Source organism: Oncorhynchus masou, unplaced genomic scaffold (assembly GCF_036934945.1).
Source record: "Oncorhynchus masou masou isolate Uvic2021 unplaced genomic scaffold, UVic_Omas_1.1 unplaced_scaffold_1771, whole genome shotgun sequence".
Lineage (NCBI taxonomy): Eukaryota > Metazoa > Chordata > Actinopteri > Salmoniformes > Salmonidae > Oncorhynchus > Oncorhynchus masou.
Window position 1 is genome coordinate 1 of NW_027007889.1, and position 21,364 is coordinate 21,364.

General features: G+C 44.8%; 1 pseudogene; it reads right to left on the bottom strand.

Moving 5' to 3' along the window:
• Window positions 1-8,271: 8,271 nt before the first annotated feature.
• LOC135532220 (protein phosphatase 1 regulatory subunit 29-like) lies at window positions 8,272-12,042 on the bottom strand (annotated as a pseudogene).
• Window positions 12,043-21,364: the final 9,322 nt, after the last annotated feature.

The window sequence follows — 21,364 nt, forward strand, 5'->3', positions numbered from 1 at the left end:
CCCAGGCTGAGATAAGGCTGAAATGAGGCCTGCTATTGTTTGAGGATAATTATGATGGAGTAGATAGGAGAAAGCTAGTGGGAACGTGAGCAGGATTTTACTATCTGTTCTCAGACCTGTTCTATACCAGAGAGGCGTGCCAATGATTCTGAGTAGCCTCGGTTCTGTAGCGCTGTCCTCTTCCCACGCTCTCTCTCTCTCTGTGTGTGTGTGTGTGTGTGTGTGTGTGTGTGTGTGTGTGTGTGTGTGTGTGTGTGTGTGTGTGTGTTCAGTATCCTGTTGGTCCATGTAAGCAGTCTGTTGACAGATTCCTGATAAAAGGTGTTAGAAGCTTCATGCTGAGGCCCTGGGATCATCTCCCCTCTACTTGTTTCTGGAAATCCTTCTTTCCATCTCTCCTCTCTGAAGATCCCGTTATTACCTGCTGTTCCGGACATGGCTCACTCCTGTTTAATCATACTGCTTCGGCTCTCTCTCCCCACCTCTCCTCTCTCTTCATCTCTTTCTCGCCAACCTGTCACTTCACTCTACGGTCTGAACACTGTGTCTCTCAGGCCGATAAACAGATGAGTATAGCCTGAGAAAAGGAGTGAGTGGACGAGCAAGAGGCCTGGAGGGCTGCAAGCTGGCTGCCAACCTGGCTTCCTCTTATCCCCTAATACACTCCCAGCCCCCGGCCATAGGACTGTTCTCACATTGAGAGACAGAGACACTAAACCTATATTCAACTCAGAGTAAAATACATTGAAGCCCAAACAAGCACAGTCATCCATACTTCACATTTAAGTGCAGTAACAACTGTACGTGAAAATGTTGCCTCTTAAACTACAAGTGGAACCTGAGTGACTGAAATATTCATGTAGCGGGTCAAAAAAGGCTTTTCAACTGCATGTGAACTGAGTTGTAATGACTATAAACTAGCACAATGGTGCTGTATTTCAAATGCTTTATATTTTATGCTTTCAAATTTCACTTTTCGATATCAGTCAATTATCATTCATAAAATACAATTTATTTGAATCCATTGAAAGTTCCATTAGACAGTAATTCAAAGTAATAAACTATGGGTGAACATTTAACTGTTTCAATAGTTGTAGCTTCTAAATGAGTTGGACCAAGATATACAGGATCTTAATTTGACCTGTATTGTCACAGCAAAAATAATCCTGCCGCAACAGGATTTGAACATTTAGTCCAGAACGTTCCTTGATCGGTGGTTAGGCTGTTAGTTGTCCAAAAGTAGGCTACATGAAAAGTACAATACTGTTAATATAACCATGTGTTAGTGTGGGTTCTCAGTGAATTTATGTACATCATCTGAAATTCTCAGTAACAAAAGAGTGATCAAATTAAGATCCTATATCTGTAACCCCTGATTTATCCATAATATGTGAAATGTAAAATGTGAAATGAAACCCCATTTCCAGCCATAAAGCTGCTGTCCTCCTGCCTCTCTGGTCCATTGTTATAGCAGTTCGAGGTCCTAATGCTTGGAGAGATAAAGAGCTTAGAAAGAGGTGGAGAAAAATCCCATGGAAAAGTAATCCACTTTCTGCTTTTGTAATGTGGCTGCAAACTGACAACGATTAATGTCCCACCATGTTCTCGCTACAGCTTCTTTTCTGCCACTTAAAGGCGATGCACGGTCAATCCCAGTCTATATTGGCCGTGCAGCATTTACGGTGATATGGCCTCTGCAGAAGTCAGGGCATTTGTACTTCTTGCGCTTTGCCGAGCAGCGCAGAGCTGTTGTGAAGGAAGTTGCCAAAGAAGTGAGTATGTGTTTATACAGGACCTCTTGCCCTCACCTACCATCAACCAATCATGTCAATGCGGAGCTATACTGAGCAACTCTGCATTCTTACAAACATTTGAAAGGCACACGGCTATACGGTACAGAGATCAATTTGGCCTCTGCATTCCTCTGAGACTGTCATTGTATCACACCCTCCATATGCTGAGCTTCCTGCCACATTTTCAGATCAAGAATAAATTGTCTCTTAGCTTCCTATAGCTTCTTTTCCATCGATACATTCCGGCTCTGCTGTTAGTCTTTCTTTTTGTCATCCTTCTCACTTCTCTCCTCTGTCTGTTTCTCTTCAGATAGCTTCCTTTCCTTCCATACAGCTAGCCTGTCACTAGCCTCTGCCCTCTCTTTCTGTGTCCATCCCTCTTGCTCTTTTCGTCTATGCAGCATCTATATAGTCAGTGTCTGCCACAACCCGTCTCTCTCTCTTTCCCCCTTTGTTTCCCAGCTCCACTACAGCCACAGCTCAGTAGCCTCTGTTCCATACAGCGTTGGGTAGACGATCACTGATCCAAGTCAACAGCACGATTAGAGAGCCATGGACTTATCTTCATTATCTGTTGTCTGTAGTCTACACACACAGTCCATTCGCAGTCTGCACACACAGTCCATCTGCAGTCTGCACACACAGTCCATCTGCAGTCTGCACACACAGTCCATCTGCAGTCTGCACACACAGTCCATCTGCAGTCTGCACACACAGTCCATCTGTAGTCTGCACACACAGTCCATCTGTAGTCTGCACACAGTCCATCCGTGTGAAGGGGGCCGCTGGGGCACACCTAGAGACATCACTGGGCCTTTCAACCCATTCTCTGAGAGATGGGAAACTCTTCAAATACTCACACTGTTCCACCATGTCATGAAGCATAGCATCCAACATAAAGCATTGATGTCATGGCCGCCTGAATAGCTGTTGATGTCTGTCTGTCTGTCTGTCTGTCTGTCTGTCTGTCTGTCTGTCTGTCTGTGTCCCAAATGGCACCATTTCCCCTACATAGTGCACTACTTTTGACAAGAGCCCTATGAAACCTGGTCAAAAGCAGTGCACAATATAGGGAATAGGGTGCCATTTGGGACGTAGACTCCGTCTCCAAGGGGGCAGACTCTGTCTCCAGGGGGGCTTTAGATGTCAGAAACAGGGCCTCATGGAGAGTATAAAGGGGGATAAGTGGGTATTACCAACTCTATGTACAAGCTAAGATAGATAGACCCAACCCTAACAGAATTAGAATATAACACTGTTAAAAGCCAGGGCTCTGCTGAGGCAACGAGGACTCAACAACAAAGATGGAGGAATACAGTAGCTAACTGAGATTAGGCTTCAGACTCATTGTTTTTAGGCAGTGACTCTTGTGAGTACTATAGAAATTGTGGATCCAATCAATGTTTATATGTTTAATGCTTATTGGGGCGCCCAAGAGGGGATGCCATGCTTTTTTGAATTGTTGTGGAGCACCGGGTCCCCCCAGGTACAGTGCACTGGGTACAAGGTATACACTCCAACCTGGTCTGGAAAACTAACCAAGCCCAAAGGCTCCATGTAGGCCACCAATGTAGGTTAACTACTTGAGGTCAGTGCTATAGAATACAGTCTTCCATGTTCTATATCCAGCATCCAGCCTCACCCCTGGTGTTCCCAACCTCTACGCCCCAATACGCCCCCAAACACAGCTCTGTTCTGCTAAATATCTCATAAGCCTGAACAAAGGCCACTTAACACAACAGCTTGTCTAAACCGCAACCATTACACCGTTTGCTGGGAGTTAGCAGGGAAACCATGTATTATTTAAACAGACAACAGAAGTTATTTTAGAATGGAAAACTTTGACCATTCCTGACAACCTAGTGGAGGGAGATTAGTATATCTGGTTGTCTCAAATGGCGACCTATTCACTATATTGTGCATCTTATTCACAATGTAGTGCACTAGTTTTGACCCAAGACCCACCTTGGTATGTCCAGTGCAGAGTTGAAAGAATTTGATCAAAATAGCTTTGAAATGACGGATTGGGAGGCATAGGCTACATGAGAGTAAAATCATTAAAAGAGCTCTCGTAAAAAGAAACGTAGTGCAAGCAAGCCGAGAGAAGAGCCCTCACTGGGTTATTTTTTATTAGTACAAAATACAAATAGAATTGCCACTGTATTTGGCTAAAGGACCATTTTACAAATGGGCAAACGTTGCTATGACGTGACAGAAGCACTCTGGGAATGTTGTGGAAACGATGTGTGATGATCGAGGCAGGTCCTTGAGCAGGAGAGCACTTGAATGAGCTTCAGTCTTACTCCTCCTAGGGATTCATACATCCTATTTAGATAGAATAACTCATCAATGGAAAATTGAGTCAAACAGTCGACAATTTAGAATAGAAAACAAACCAATGGCAAATTGAGTCATAAAAACATCTGAAACTGTAGTATGAAACAACCAAACCAAACATCTTTTTTGTTACATTGTACTTCAAACACACTCAAAATGGTGGCAGTTGTAATGGTTGTATGTACGGGCTCTGGTTTGTACAGATGAAAATCCTTTCACAGCTTTGTCAACCATCTTGAGTCTTTTGAAGGGGCAGGACACTTTCTCACACGTGTCAATGTCTGTAAACTTACATTAGGAGTTCAGGGATTTGGAGCCAAATTACAAAAAAGTCACCTATCCGATTGTGTGTTTTTAAACGTTCTCGCCAGGTTCCTTGAGAATCAATCGTGTGTGAATGGAGAAGGGCAGAGTCAGTCACAGTTAGCCTCCGGTAGCATAGCAGTTCCTCTGTAGAGTTTTCAGGTGTAGTGTGTCAGAGAGGAGATCCGTGGTTATCGTACCTTTAAATCCCCATAATTGTTTGTTTGTTGTAGCTGTTTCCTTCAGGAAGACTGGAGAGTCTGAAAGCGGTCTGTGAATGCAGTCAGAGTTCCTCTCCTCTTTCACTGAGAGAGCTGGCATTGTGACGCTTTCCTTCCAGGACCTTGTCGGTTCCAATGGAAAACCAAAATGGCGGCACTATGGATCTGTATGGAATATGACCTTTGACCTCGGATCAGTCTCGCAGGATAAACCAATCATAACCCAACACTACTTTAAACAGAGAGAGCTGAGGGAACCAAAAAAAACCACCTCTTGTAACATCCAGGTAACATTTATATAACATTTACTCATTTGAACCACTCTCACCCACAGACTGGTTTGTATTCAACATGCATCATTTCATCACAAATAAGCGCAGCTGAAACAAGATAAAATATTTGGGAAAAAAGAAAAAGGAAGAGAAAGTGGAAAAGGAGGGAGTGAAACAAATCTTGTGCAGGAGGAGAGCGAATACAATTCAACTCTCAGAGGAAGGTAATTTCCAGCTGTTCTCCTTGGATAAAGGGGGACAGGTGTTATTCTGCTGAAGCCCATGCAGAGACGTCGTGTTCAATCGCTACACACCACTGAAGCCACATTCCCATTAGGCCCAGGCGCTTAGGGGCGTGTGTGTGTGTGTGTGTGTGTGTGTGTGTGTGTGTGTGTGTGTGTGTGTGTGTGTGTGTGTGTGTGTGTGTGTGTGTGTGTGTGTGTGTGTGTGTGTGTGGAACAGTGAACACTCATACAAGAGGACACAGAGGGTGAATAAGCGAGAGAAAGAGAGAGAGGGAGGCTGAAATTCACTTTCTGAACATTTTCTCCTTGTGAAAAGTATCTCCTTGGCTACCACCTTACATCACACTACAACACTGCTTCTATTGATAGAAACATACCCTATTGACCCCTATTTTAAATCAAATCCATCACCTCTGGAGAGTTAATTCAATGCACTAAAATGCTGTATGTAAGTCATAGTAAATCATATCGGTCCATCTAACCTGGGAGACTTCAGCACTGGATATCCCCTGTTTCCCATTTCTCTAGAGGTGACTACAATTTGTCAGTGTGTCCTTGACAGTGTTGGGGAAGCTGCTCTGAAAATATAGTTTTCCAAGCTACCAATTACTGCACACTGGAAGAAGTTAAACTACACTAAAGCTGCCCTTAAGAAAGAGTTTATAGTTTACTGAACTAAAGTTACTTTTAAAAAGCAGTTCACTGCATCCAAACTACTCCATGAAAAATTATATGTACATTTGAAATGTCATAGAATACAAATAGCAAGAACAGATCGCTCTGTAGTTAGATGTTAACAGAATGTGTAATTTATCCTATTAAACACAAAAACTATGTCTCAAGTGAGAATTAGGCAGGTCTGATGCCATATCTTTTTTTCCTACTTTTTGCAAAAAAAGTAGTGTGTAGTTCCAGTAGCTAGCCAGACCTCTACATGGCAGAAAAGTAATGAACTTCTGAAAACACTACTAAGATTTAATTTAACTCAGCTACCATCAAGTTACTGCAAAATGTAGTTACATTACTAGTTGGACTACATGTAGTTCACTACTCCCCAACACTGGTCCTTCATACGCAGCCAGCTGTTACAATGACAGACTGCCTCCTATAGGATTAATACATACAGGTCACTCTACTGAAAAGGTTAACAGCTGGGTCATGCATTAAAGTGGACTAGGTGAATGTACCCTCTCTATCTATCTATCTATCTATCTATCTATCTATCTATCTATCTATCTATCTATCTATCTATCTATCTATCTATCTATCTATCTATCTATCTATCTATCTATCTATCTATCTATATCTATCTATCTATATCTATCTATCTATATCTCTCTATCTATATCTCTCTATCTATATCTCTCTATCTATCTCTCTCTCTCTCTCTCTCTCTCTCTCTCTCTCTCTCTCTCTCTCTCTCTCTCTCTCTCTCTCTCTGTGTCTGTGTGTAGGTGGATATGAGTTGTTCTCTCCTTGTTTATGCATTTCTCCACAGTTGCCTGTCAATATTCCAATCTCACAGACTCCTAATCAACTCTCGAGCCTGGCAGGCAGATCTAATTCAATTAGCTTAAGCACTCTACACCCAACCCACCGCTGCATATTGACCGACCAGCGTGCGTCCACACACACGTACACAGACAACCTCCCCATGACACAGTCTTGTTTAATTGCTAATTAGTGTGTCTAATTAAAGTGGACGCTCATATTGTTAATATCCAGAGAGAGGTGTTGGTGTTGATTAAAGGGGTACCTCCTTACTCCGCCCCTCCTTCAGTTGTTATGAAATAAGAGGGGTATTATTCTCATGAGCTCGAACTGCTGTACAGTGGAACTGTGTGGGTGAACCTGTCTGAAGTGGGTCACCAGGGAAAGACCACGATCCATTTTTGATCACATTATTGAACGTGGCATGGACGTTTTAAGCCACATTCATCTCGACAAAAGGATTGCCAGCAGCACACAAAGTGCTCACATCAAATGATGCACATTGTCTGTATTTTAGCTCTGTTGACCCACATTAATCTGCTGACATGAATATGCACAATACGCAGAATGTATCTCTCTCCCTTCTCTTTTCTTACTCTCTTTTTATCTCTGTGTTTTACGGTCTCTCCATCTCTCTTTATCTGTCTACAGAACCTAGGAAGTCACAGCGACCGCTACCCAAGACACCGATAACAACAATACAGCTGTTCACAATCTGATTCCCATTCACAGGGTCCAGGTTAAATGTCTGATCATAGATCAACATGTAGGGCCAGATACCTGATCCTCTCTGCTCCAGGGGTGGGGCTACTGTTTTACACTGCTGTGTCAATTCCCTATCTTCACAGGAGATTACGTCTGGCCTGTATCACAGTGCATTACCCTGCCTGCCTGGTTGGCTCGTCCTGTGCTATGGCTGACTGAAGACCCAAAGGCTGTGTCACAAAGGGCAGCCTATTCCCCATAGGCCCTGGTCAAAAGTAGTGCACTGTTTAGGGAATAGGGTGGCATTTGAGACATAACAAAAGCCTGCATCCTCACACCGTAAAGCCTCCCTGAGTGTTTTCAGTTTTTCCTTTTTATTTGTCTCTGCCTGCTGTGACTGTGACAGCCACTATTGAAATGCAAATGTTTGTGCACCATCCAATAGCATGGATGATCTGAGGGATAGGAGGGAGAGACTGCTTGACAGCTCTGTTCTCTCTCTCTCTCTCTCTCTCTCACTCTCTCTCTCTCTCCCTCTCTCCCCCTCTCTCTCTCTCTCTCTATTTCTCTCACTCCCTCTGGGTATATTATCTCACTGTGTTTCTGTCTCACCAACACAGACACACACATTATCTCCGCGCCCTACATGCGCCCAAAAATATGTGTAGGAGTTTAGACTGACTCATACACACACACACACACACAAAAACACTGACACACACACATACAGTACACTCGATGACACACGCATACACTCAATGCAGACACAAACAGGCGTTACGTCATCTGATTTCCCGTCTCTACACACAGATGAAAGTGTGGCACAGAGAATGACACTCCAACAGGTGAATTACACATGAAGTGTTCACTGAATACTGATTGGATGGTTGGCCTGGGCTCCCTGTCTCTAATTATAACTGTAAAGACGATGAGCAGGTTCCAGAAGTAGTCCTACAGTCCACAATGACCCTGCTGTACTGTCATCTCTCTCAGCTCTGGTCCTGCTGATGATAACATGTTTTGACACTGATCAATGAAACCTACTGTAAATGAGTCAGACTCAACTTAACTCTTTCACCACCCTCATTCATTTTATTTTCTCTCTTTTCTTTCGGCATCTCAAATTGGCAGTTCACCGGGATCAACAAGAGACCCATTACTCAAAACTCAATTTCCCACAATGTCTCACTCTCACTTCCTGTCTTCCTTTCACAGCTTCTGCTGGGCTGACACGCCCTTCCAGTAGTCGAGGATGTCGTGGAGGTCCTCCCCTTTGGCAAACTGCACCTTCTTCCTTAAGGCGTTCCCGGCCGTGACGTAGCATGACTCATCCCTCTGGCCCTTCCTGTAGGGCCGGAACCTCTCCCAGATCCTCAGAGAGCTCTCCGAGGAATACTCAGGGCTGGAGGAGTACCCGGAGTAGTTTTGGTGGCGGGAGGGCGAGAGCTGTGAGTAGGAGGCGGCGTCACGGCGGGAGCGGGTCAGGGGCTTGAGGAAGGAGGCCCTCTGGTGCGGCGAGCCCTGTTGGGAGCCCTCGTAGTACAGAGCTGGGACGGAGTGGCGGTGCTCTGAGCAGTGGTAGTCCTCCTGCTGTTCCTGTCCCTGCCCCTGCTGCTGCTGCTGCTGCTGGTGGTGCTGGTGATGCTGGTTGGTAATACCATCAACACCACCACCACCTCCACTACCACACCCACCACTCCCACCTCCTCCCCCGCCGCTCCCCACCAGAGGCAGCCGCTCCAGGGGCTCTCCACACCCCGCGGGGCTGCCTCTCTCCCCTGGGTACTGCTGGCAGGTGTCCGGCTGCGGGGCTCGTGGATGTCCAGGCTGTAGACCCGGCCTCCTCCTCCGGTCCCTCGTTCCCGGTCACGTCCCATGGAGTTGCAGGATGAGGTGCTGCACTGCTTCTTCACGGCACTGATCACCACCGCAGCATCAGCGCTCATCTGCCTCACGACGGGGCGCACAGCGGACGCAGGGGGAGGCGGCCGGTAGGGCGGCGACACAAACCCCCCGCCACTGATCCCCGGACGCTCCGAGAGAGGGACGGAGAAGGGGAGCGGCGGTGGAGGGGGATCTTGGTGGTAGGGGGAGGGCAGGCCCGGGCAGGTCTCAGTGATGCCGGGGGAAAGAGGGATGAGGCCACGGGTCAAGGAGGAGGTGCAGGTGGGTGGAGGGGAGGTGGGGTAGGAGGTGGTGGTGGTGGCGGAAGAGGCAGTGGAGGAGGCGGCCATGACAGAGTCCAGCTTCAGGGCGTCGATGCAGTTATTGATGATCTGGTTGACCTTATCCACCTCCATGGCGATGGTGGAGATCTCTGAGGCCGAGCCTCGCCCATCATCGTCGGAATCATCCCCCACGTCCGTCCCGTCCTCTTCTCTTAGATCCTCATCCTTCATCCCTCCCTGTCCTCCTCCCATCCCTCCATCTCTCATCACCCCCTCCGTCCTCCCATCCATGTAGTTGCCTTTGCTGGTCAGCATGGCCTCAGAGAAGGCAGTGGGCATCTTATCCTGAGGGATGGAGGAGAGTCTGGAGGAAGAGGTATTGGCGGAGTGCAGCATGCCCGAGGAGGAGGCAGACATCGGTAGCTTGCCCCCGTGCGTGTGGTGCTGGTACTGGTGGTGGCCCTGACCCTGGGCCTGCTCCTGGAGCTTCTGCACCGCGGACGGGTCATTCCCCACGGCCGCCGCCACCTCCGGGCCATACCTCATTTCTAGAATCGTCTTCTTCACACAGATGGACTTTTGCTTCTCCTCATGCCTCCTCTTCTTCCTCAGACAATAGTAGATGAGGCCCAGGATGCAGAGCATCCCGATGAGGCAGCCCACGATGGTCATTATGTAGTGGGTGGTGGTGGAAGGTGTTGGCGGCATGTCGTCGGGGTTCTGGGCTCGGGTGGAGAACTGGAGACAGGTGTGGTTGTAGCGCTGGGAGGTCCGGATGGAGGCCACGCAGAAGGTATAGTTGGTGTGTGGCTTGAGCTTGTTCAGTGTGATCATCTCCTTCTTGAGCTTCAGGTTCATGACATCAGAGACAAAGGTGTTATTGTACTGCACCAGGATGTACATCTTGCTGTAAGGTCTGGGGATCTGGACCATGATAGAGGCTGTGAAGAGGGACACGTGGTGGAGCTTGATGCTGGGGCTGAAGCTGTGCTCCGTGGAGGAAGACGAGGTGGTGGGTTGGTGGTACGGACCCACGCGGTCAAACATGTCCGGGCCCATTCCGGAGGAATCTGAGTCTGGCGGGAGAGACGTCATCCCGGGGATGAAGACCCCATCCCGGCAGACAGAGGACAGAATCGTCCGAGCGTTGTGCCCGGCGTGGCCGGACGCGATGGGACTCAGGAGTGGGTAGCCAAACATCTCCCTGGGGGTCTCGCACTGGAGCCGGTCGTAGGTGTGTGTGACGTTATTGAAGGCCTCCAGCCAGGTGAGGAAGTTGTACAAGTCACAGCCACAATGGAAGGGGTTCCCAGCCAGCTCACACACCATGAGGCGATTCAAAATGGTAAAGGTGGAGGGGTCGAGGCGGGCCAGCTTATTGGATGACAGGTCAATGCTGTTGAGACTGAGGCACTCATCCAATGCATTATTGCCAATGACCTTGATGAGAACATACAGAGACAGAAAGCAATATATTTAAAACAAATCTGAATCATATTGTACATACAGAATAATATCAACTTAACTTTAGCAAATAGTAGAATTTAAATATTTAAAAACTAAACAAAAATCAACCAATGTCACACCTCAATGAGGTTGTGCTGGAGGAAGAGGCACTGCAGCCGGCCCAGGCCCTCATCATGGCTTCTGTCAGGTTGGTCAGTTTGTTGTAGCCCAGCTGGAGAACCTAGTCGAGAACCAGAAAGGATTACGTTAAGATTAAATCAATCAACCCACCCACCACCCAGTGTACCTGTAGGTTGGCCTGTTGAGCGAAGGCCCCGTCCTCGATGTAGGAGATCTCGTTCTTGGTGAGGTTGAGGTCCGTGAGGTTGGTGAAGCGGTACATGGAGGTGTAGGGGATCATTTTGAGCTTGTTCTCGTTGAGCCTCAGGTCGTGGACCGTGTTATTGATGTGCTGGGGGATGGTCTCATATGGAGGTTGGTTCTGGCTGCAGATGGCTAGCCACACGTAGCCCTTGTCGCCCTCGATCAGCCAGCAGTCCCCCCAGACCAGGCCCGGAAGGTGGAGGAAGAGGAGGAGAGAGGGAAGGATGAGGAGGGTGGGGGTAGATGGAGAGGAAGAGGAGGAGTGAGTGTGAAGCCTGCTGAGCATGACGATGGAGGGAAGAGAAGGAGGAGGAGGACGAATGAAGAGGGAGGTTTTGTTGAGATGGAGGAAACGTGGGATTGAAATAAGGGAAAGCGAGGTTGAGTTTAAAGGAGAAAGAGTGTGGGGGATGGACTGGCGTAGCTAGGTTGTCCTCAGAAATGGGAGAATGGGTTTAGCCTGGGTGTAGAAAAAGAGGGAGGGGCCTCACACAGTCAGTCACAGCTGTATGGTTGTCATGGTGATTAGCAGAGTCCCCATGTCTTTTCACTTCCTGTTGGACTGCCGTGGGGAGTGAAACAGCTATTCCTCATAATCTCTCCGACAGGAAGTCTTGTTGATTGATCTGATAGGAAGTAGCAGGATCCGCTGGAGAGACGTGAGTCTGTGGAAGAGAGGAGAGGAATACCGTGAGGCAACAATAGAGTGGCACATAACAATAATAACATGGAATGAACCAAACAACATAGAACACAAAACACCAGTGTTGCATACAGATGGAGAGTCTTAATTTGATCACCCTGTTTCAGGATAACTTTCCTGGAAATGTTAAACGTGTAACGTATTTGAGGTTTAAAAAGGCTTCTGAAGTTTGTAATTTTCACTTTGAAATTTTAGACTTGATTTTCCCCAAAATGTTTCAACCCCTACAAAAATGTCCATTAATTTAATCCACATAATAATTCACTTTTCCTGTTGATTCAGGATTAGCAAACTGGCTCAAATTAAGATCCTACACATGTATAAAAAACCTAATCACATGGGACAGCTATAAAATCAGGGGCAATTTTAGAAAACTCCCATCCTGAATGGGAGTCGAAAAATGCCCTGTTTAACACACACCAGCATGACCCCTTTCTCTCTGACAGCCACTCTCTGCAAACAGAACAGATGCTTATTCATGACCATCATGTGCGACCAGAAGACAGCACTTGGAAACAAAGTGCCCTGCATAAAACCTCAACACAGAAACCTAGCCCATGAAAACATGATGTTCATTCACAACATGCATCATTCTGGCCTCGGCGCTGATATCTGTGCATCTTAAATCTTGTGCCACTGTGACACTCAAGGTTTATTGCTCCGTCGTGGATTAATTCTGGATTACATCCTAATCCTGGCAAGTGACACTTCATACAGTCTCTCCACCATAAGCCCCAGGAATCTTCTCTAGGAAGATCACTAATGGAATCTATTCTAGGTAACACGTTCTCTTGTAAAGCTAATGTATGTCATGGTGGCCCATGATTTGATGGGTAAAATATATACATGTATGTATTACAGTGGAGGCTGGTGAGGGGAGGACGGCTCATAATAACAACTGGAATGGAGTCAATGGACAGGTCTCAACCACATGTAAACCAGGCGTTTGATGTGGTTGATACCATTGCATTCACTCCATTCCAGCCATTATTATGAGCTGTCCTCCCCTCACCAGCCTCCACTGGTGTATTAGGGTTGGGAATAGCCAGGGACCTCACAATACAATATTATCACCATCCTTAGGTGACGATACGACATATATTGCGTGTCTCACGTTTCTCACGATGCATTGTGATTCAATACTGTGATTTTATTACGATTCCATGGTCTAAACATATTGCTCACCATCTATCTGCTGCAGAGGGACCAGAAAGAGGCATGTGGAAAACGAGTTTTGATCAGTCATGCTAATAAAAGTGCTGAAAACAAATGGTCTATTTAATAGAAGATGGAGAACATATTGTTGGTGCAGGTTCACCCATTCAGCGCAAAAATAACATTGCCATATTGTCAAAACGATACCATATATTGTCAAAAATAATAATTCCAATATGTAACTGTATCGATTTTTCCTCCATTGCTAGTATGTAGTATGTAGTGTATGTGATTAAAATGATCATTCAAATATGTGTTGAGTGTATAATTGGCATTCAAATATGTGTTGAGTGTATAAATGGCATTCAAATATGTGTTGAGTGTATAAATGACATTCCAATATGTGTTGAGTGTATACATGGCATTCAAATATGTGTTGAGTGTATAAATGGCATTCAAATATGTGTTGAGTGTATACATGGCATTCAAATATGTGTTGAGTGTATACATGGCATTCAAATATGTGTTGAGTGTATACATGCATTCAAATATGTGTTGAGTGTATACATGGCATTCAAATATGTGTTGAGTGTATACATGGCATTCAAATATGTGTTGAGTGTATACATGGCATTCAAATATGTGTTGATGGCATTCAAATATGTGTTGAGTGTATACATGGCATTCAAAAATATGTGTTGAGTGTATACATGGCATTCAAATATGCATTCAAATATGTGTTGAGTGTATACATGGCATTCAAATATGTGTTGAGTGTATACATGGCATTCAAATACGTGTTGAGTGTATACATGGCATTCAAATATGTGTTGAGTGTATAAATGGCATTCAAATATGTGTTGAGTGTATACATGGCATTCAAATATGTGTTGAGTGTATACATGACACTCAAATATGTGTTGAGTGTATAAATGGCATTCAAATGGCACACAACGGTAAAAAGCCCTCTTCCCTTCATTTAAAATAAGACAAAGGGAGGAGTGATGGAAAGAATAAAGGATGGTAGGATGGAAAGAAAATAGGAAGTAAAGGAGGAAGGAAGGGAGGAAGGAAGGAAGGGAGGAAGGTGGAAAGAAAGGAGTAGGAGAGAATGTAGGGAGAAAGGGTGGGAGCAATGAAAGAAAGAAACTGAGCTCAGGATGACGAGACAACCTTCCTCTCCACAGGGTGCCATCCACTCAGACAAACTTTCTGTCCCTGACTTTCATTTGTCCTCATCATGTTCAACTATTCACGCTGTGAGAAAGCTCCTAGTCCCACCACTCCTGTGTCTGCACTTCCTGGATCCCTTGGTAGGAGAGCCCCCTGCAGGAGGCCCTCCATCTCACCCTGACACCCATCTATCTTGTCCCTGTCAGTCTCTGTAGAGGAGGTAGGAGTGTCACACACGCCACGCTACATTAATCACCTCAACCTCCGAGACTTCTCGGTCTCTCCCTGTTGACTCACCTGTCACATTATTAGACACATATACGTGAACGTACTTATACACACACACTGGTTTGCATGCATGCAGGTACACACACACACACACACACACACACACACACACACACACACACACACACACACACACACACACACACACACACACACACACACACACACACACACCACCGTACCGACTGTACCTATGACAGTCCGTTCCTCTTTCTATAGGCTCTCCAGTCACATCATACAATCCCTCACCATCGGCTCTCTATTCAATCTGCATGTCATTTGAAAGCTAGATACAGAGTTATACAAGCCAGGATGAAATGTTGTGTGTTGTGACAGACAATGTCTTCCTCTCGCTACAGCTGACAGTCAGAAAGCTCTCTCTCTCTCCATGGAACCAGAGAATTATGGAACTGTCCTAGTTCCACTGTTCTCGTTTCTCTATTCCAATGATTCTGATGGAGAATTGGAACTCATTCCAGTTTATTCTAGTCAGTATTCCCCAATGGTGAGAGCCAAGTATCTGGTCCAATTTCCCACTGATTACTGCTGGAAATGGGAAGACCCAAAGCACTTAGGATACAATTCATCATCAACACCTCATACTGATTAGAGTTGGGCTGTTAGATTAGGGCTGTTGACACTGGAACATTCCCTTTAGGGGATGTCTCTATGAAAACATGCTAGTGTAGTCAAAGGTTGTAGCCTATTTAGCATGTACTATGTGCATCAAGACAGTTCTGTCTGTCTGTCTGTCTGTCTGTCTGTCTGTCTGTCTGTCTGTCTGTCTGTCTGTCTGTCTGTCTGTCTCTCTGTCTCTCTCTCTCTCTCTCTCTCCTCTCTCTCTCTCTCTCTCTCCTCTCTCTCTCTCTCTCTCTCTCTCCCACACAAGATCTGATCCCATTTAGTGCTCCATATAGGGAACACAAGAGGAGTAGTGAAAAGTAGTGAATGGGGGGTGGGGGTATATAATTAGGACAAGGTAGGTAATGGAGATGGGGAGACCTGTATCAATTATATGACAATGTCCCCATCAACAGGGCATGAGTGGTCACTCAATGGTTTGATGAGCATGAAAACGATGTAAACCATATGCCATGACTGTCTCAGTCACCGGATCTCAACCCAATTGAAAACGTATCAACACCACCATCAACAAAACAACACATTTGGAATTTCTCATGGACTAAAAGGTGTTGCATCCCTCCAATACAGTTCCAGACACTTGTAGACTCTGTGCCAAGGTGCATTGAAGCAGTTCTGGCTCGTAGTGGCCCAACACCCTAATAAGACACTTTATGTTGGTGTTTCCTTTATTTTGGCAGTTACATGTACATGTGGGTCACATCGCAAATACGTTTGAGGTAACAGGTAGGTCACAGGTGGGTGGCTGGCTGTCTTTGCTGGCCCACTTCTACTTCTGAACATCACTAAAATAGACGCTGCAAGAATAGCCAAGAAACCTCCTTTTTATCTAGTGTGTTTATCTAGGTTTGCTACTCGGACAGGAGTCACAAAGTCATGAAGTTACTCATGTTTGAGATCGCAAGTACATTCCACATTCTGCACAGTTGGCATCTTTCCTTACCATTGTATCCTCTGCGTTCTACTCACATCTCTCATAGACACACATCAAATATCCAGCCACATAAAGAAAACACACTCAACTGATTATCAGTCTAAGTCCCCCTGTATAATTCATGATTTATATCTGGGTTATTCAACAACACCCATCCCATTGGTTCTCCCTCGGTTGTCATGGAGACCAGATGTGATTGACAGCTCCAATTAGTGGTTATGAAAACAGAGGGGGACAGAGAGGGAATAAGTGTCAGATCCCTGTCTCACTGGGTTCATTAGCTGCCACCATGATGAAGTGTTGTTCCTCTTCCTGAATGGTAATCAGAAGTGAGACTATCACTGTCAGGCCCCATGTACTGTACGACTAATGGGGACAGAAGGTTATTCTGACCATGTCATCTGGATTAGACAAACTCTGGGTCATAGTTATTGACAGGGAACCAGACTATTTGTCATGCAGTTCAGTTTTGTCATGCAGTTCAGTACCATTGAATGAGTAGGTACACACCTACACATTTAAGGGTTTTTCTTTATTTTTTCTATTTCTACATTGTAGAATAATAGTGAGGACATCAACACTATGAAATAAAACATATGGAATCATGTAGTAACAAAAAAGTGTTAAACAAATCAAAATATATTTTATATTAGAGATTCTTAAAAGTAGCCACCCTTTGCATTGATGACAGCTTTGCACACTATTGGCATTCCCTCAACCAGCTTCACCTGGAATGATTTTCCAACAGTCTTGAAGGAGTTCCCGCATGTGCTGATCACTTGTTGGCTGCTTTTCCTTCACTCGGCGGTCCAACTCATCCCAAACCATCTCAATTGGGTTGAGGTCGGGCGATTGTGGAGGCCAGGTAATCTGATGCAGCACTCCATCACTCTCCTTCTTGGTCAAATTGCGTATCGCTGCAGAATGCTGTGGTAGCCATGCTGGTTAAGTGTGCCTTGAATTCTAAATAAATCACTGACAGTGTCACCAGCAAAACATCCCCACACCATCATACCTCCTCCTCCATGCTTCACCGTGGGAACCACACATGTTGAGATCATCCGTTCACCTACTCTGCGTCTCACAAAGACACATGGTTCTAACCAAAAATCTCACATTTGGACTCATCAGACCAAAGGACAGATTTCCACTGGTTTAATGTCAGGAGGTAGGTAGTCTAGTGATTAGAGTGTTGGGCCAGTAATTGGAAGGTTGCTGGATTGAATCCCCGAGCGGACAAGGTAATAAATCTGCAAGAGACTTGCTTGTCCCATCTGAACAAGTAGGTTAACCCAGTGTTCCCCCGGTAGGCCATCATTGTAATAGGAATATGTTCCTAACTGACTTGCATAGTTAAAATAAATATTTTACAAAGTATGTCCATTGCTGATGTTCCTTGGCCCAAGCAAGTCTCTTCTTCTTATTGATGTCCTTCAGTAGTGGTTTCTTTGCAGCAATTTGACCAAAAACGCCTGATTCACAGAGTCTTCTCTGAGCAGTTGATGTTTGTTACTTGAACACTGTGAAGCATTTCTTTGGGCTGCAATTTATGAGGCTGGTAACTCCAATGAACTTATCCTCTGCAGCAAAGGTAACTCTGAGTCTTCCTTTCCTGTGGTGGTCCTCATGAGAGCCAGTTTCATCATAGTGCTTGATGGTTTTGTTTTTTATGGACTTGGTATTTTACCAAATAGGGCTGTCTTCTGTACACCACCCTTACCTTGTCACAACACAGCCCAGTAAAAGCCCAGTAAAAGTTGACGCAATTCAAACAATTCAATCCTTTCACTTAGATGAAGATGTTTTGATGAAAAGGTTGGTGAAGTGATTCATTAAGGAAACGTTGTGGAGCCAACAGGACTGGCGGTAAACAAGACAGGCAGTACTGGATGTTCTTCCTGCCTCCTCCTCCCTACACCTCCTCTGTGAGGTGAGCTGCCCAAGGACATCTCTGAGAATGGCAGAATGAAGTCTGGAAACACGTTCAACAGTACAGCAGAAAGGTCATGCATTGCACTCGGCTGTTCAGAGATGCTTCTAATTCACATCAGCTGTACATAGTGCACAGTCAATTGAACATTTCCATTGTACAATCTCTCCGCAGCACTGTGTCCAACAAGTTGCACTTGTCCCCTCATCTCCTTCAGTCAGAGCGCTGACAGACATACAGTGTCTCTATGTGGTGTTTACGTCTGTACACGCATGCACACGCACACGCACGCTAACACAGACACACACACACACAGACACACACAGCACATTTCCCAGGCTGCTAAGCTGCAGCGATTTAACGTCTGGATGACGTTCTTTTAAAGAGAATGGAAAAAGAAAAGGGATGAAGAGAAAAACATAGATAGAATGTGAGAAGAAGCAGAGACAAAGAGGGAAAACAGAGAGATGGAAGGAAAACGAGTGAGAAATAAAACACAGAAAAGGGGGAGGATAAACTGAAAGAGGAAAGAGAGAAGGGTGTCCATGGGGACATAGTTCTGTTCTATACTAAATGTTAGAGAGAAGGGTGTCCATGGGGACATAGTTCTGTTCTATACTAAATGTTAGAGAGAAGGGTGTACATGGGGACATAGTTCTGTTCTATACTAAATGTTAGAGAGAAGGGTGTACATGGGGACATAGTTCTGTTCTATACTAAATGTTAGAGAGAAGGGTGTACATGGGGACATAGTTCTGTTCTATACTAAATGTTAGAGAGAAGGGTGTACATGGGGACATAGTTCTGTTCTATACTAAATGTTAGAGAGAAGGGTGTACATGGGGACATAGTTCTGTTCTATACTAAATGTTAGAGAGAAGGGTGTACATGGGGACATAGTTCTGTTCTATACTAAATGTTAGAGAGGAGGGTGTACATGGGGACATAGTTCTGTTCTATACTAAATGTTAGAGAGAAGGGTGTACATGGGGACATAGTTCTGTTCTATACTAAATGTTAGAGAGGAGGGTGTACATGGGGACATAGTTCTGTTCTATACTAAATGTTAGAGAGAAGGGTGTACATGGGGACATAGTTCTGTTCTATACTAAATGTTAGAGAGAAGGGTGTACATGGGGACATAGTTCTGTTCTATACTAAATGTTAGAGAGAAGGGTGTACATGGGGACATAGTTCTGTTCTATACTAAATGTTAGAGAGGAGGGTGTACATGGGGACATAGTTCTGTTCTATACTAAATGTTAGAGAGGAGGGTGTACATGGGGACATAGTTCTGTTCTATACTAAATGTTAGAGAGAAGGGTGTACATGGGGACATAGTTCTGTTCTATACTAAATGTTAGAGAGAAGGGTGTACATGGGGACACAGTTCTGTTCTATACTAAATGTTAGAGAGAAGGGTGTACATGGGGACATAGTTCTGTTCTATACTAAATGTTAGAGAGAAGGGTGTACATGGGGACATAGTTCTGTTCTATACTAAATGTTAGAGAGAAGGGTGTACATGGGGACATAGTTCTGTTCTATACTAAATGTTAGAGAGAAGGGTGTACATGGGGACATAGTTCTGTTCTATACTAAATGTTAGAGAGGAGGGTGTACATGGGGACATAGTTCTGTTCTATACTAAATGTTAGAGAGAAGGGTGTACATGGGGACATAGTTCTGTTCTATACTAAATGTTAGAGAGGAGGGTGTACATGGGGACATAGTTCTGTTCTATACTAAATGTTAGAGAGAAGGGTGTACATGGGGACATAGTTCTGTTCTATACTAAATGTTAGAGAGAAGGGTGTACATGGGGACATAGTTCTGTTCTATACTAAATGTTAGAGAGAAGGGTGTACATGGGGACATAGTTCTGTTCTATACTAAATGTTAGAGAGAAGGGTGTACATGGGGACATAGTTCTGTTCTATACTAAATGTTAGAGAGAAGGGTGTACATGGGGACATAGTTCTGTTCTATACTAAATGTTAGAGAGAAGGGTGTACATGGGGACATAGTTCTGTTCTATACTAAATGTTAGAGAGAAGGGTGTACATGGGGACATAGTTCTGTTCTATACTAAATGTTAGACAGAAGGGTGTACATGGGGACATAGTTCTGTTCTATACTAAATGTTAGAGAGAAGGGTGTACATGGGGACATAGTTCTGTTCTATACTAAATGTTAGAGAGAAGGGTGTACATGGGGACATAGTTCTGTTCTATACTAAATGTTAGAGAGAAGGGTGTCCATGGGGACATAGTTCTGTTCTATACTAAATGTTAGAGAGGAGGGTGTACATGGGGACATAGTTCTGTTCTATACTAAATGTTAGAGAGAAGGGTGTACATGGGGACATAGTTCTGTTCTATACTAAATGTTAGAGAGAATGGGGACATAGTTCTGGTGTACATGGGGACATAGTTCTGTTCTATACTAAATGTTAGAGAGAAGGGTGTACATGGGGACATAGTTCTGTTCTATACTAAATGTTAGAGAGGAGGGTGTACATGGGGACATAGTTCTGTTCTATACTAAATGTTAGAGAGAAGGGTGTACATGGGGACATAGTTCTGTTCTATACTAAATGTTAGAGAGAAGGGTGTACATGGGGACATAGTTCTGTTCTATACTAAATGTTAGAGAGGAGGGTGTACATGGGGACATAGTTCTGTTCTATACTAAATGTTAGAGAGGAGGGTGTACATGGGGACATAGTTCTGTTCTATACTAAATGTTAGAGAGAAGGGTGTACATGGGGACATAGTTCTGTTCTATACTAAATGTTAGAGAGGAGGGTGTACATGGGGACATAGTTCTGTTCTATACTAAATGTTAGAGAGAAGGGTGTACATGGGGACATAGTTCTGTTCTATACTAAATGTTAGAGAGGAGGGTGTACATGGGGACATAGTTCTGTTCTATACTAAATGTTAGAGAGGAGGGTGTACATGGGGACACAGTTCTGTTCTATACTAAATGTTAGAGAGAAGGGTGTACATGGGGACATAGTTCTGTTCTATACTAAATGTTAGAGAGAAGGGTGTACATGGGGACATAGTTCTGTTCTATACTAAATGTTAGAGAGGAGGGTGTACATGGGGACATAGTTCTGTTCTATACTAAATGTTAGAGAGGAGGGTGTACATGGGGACATAGTTCTGT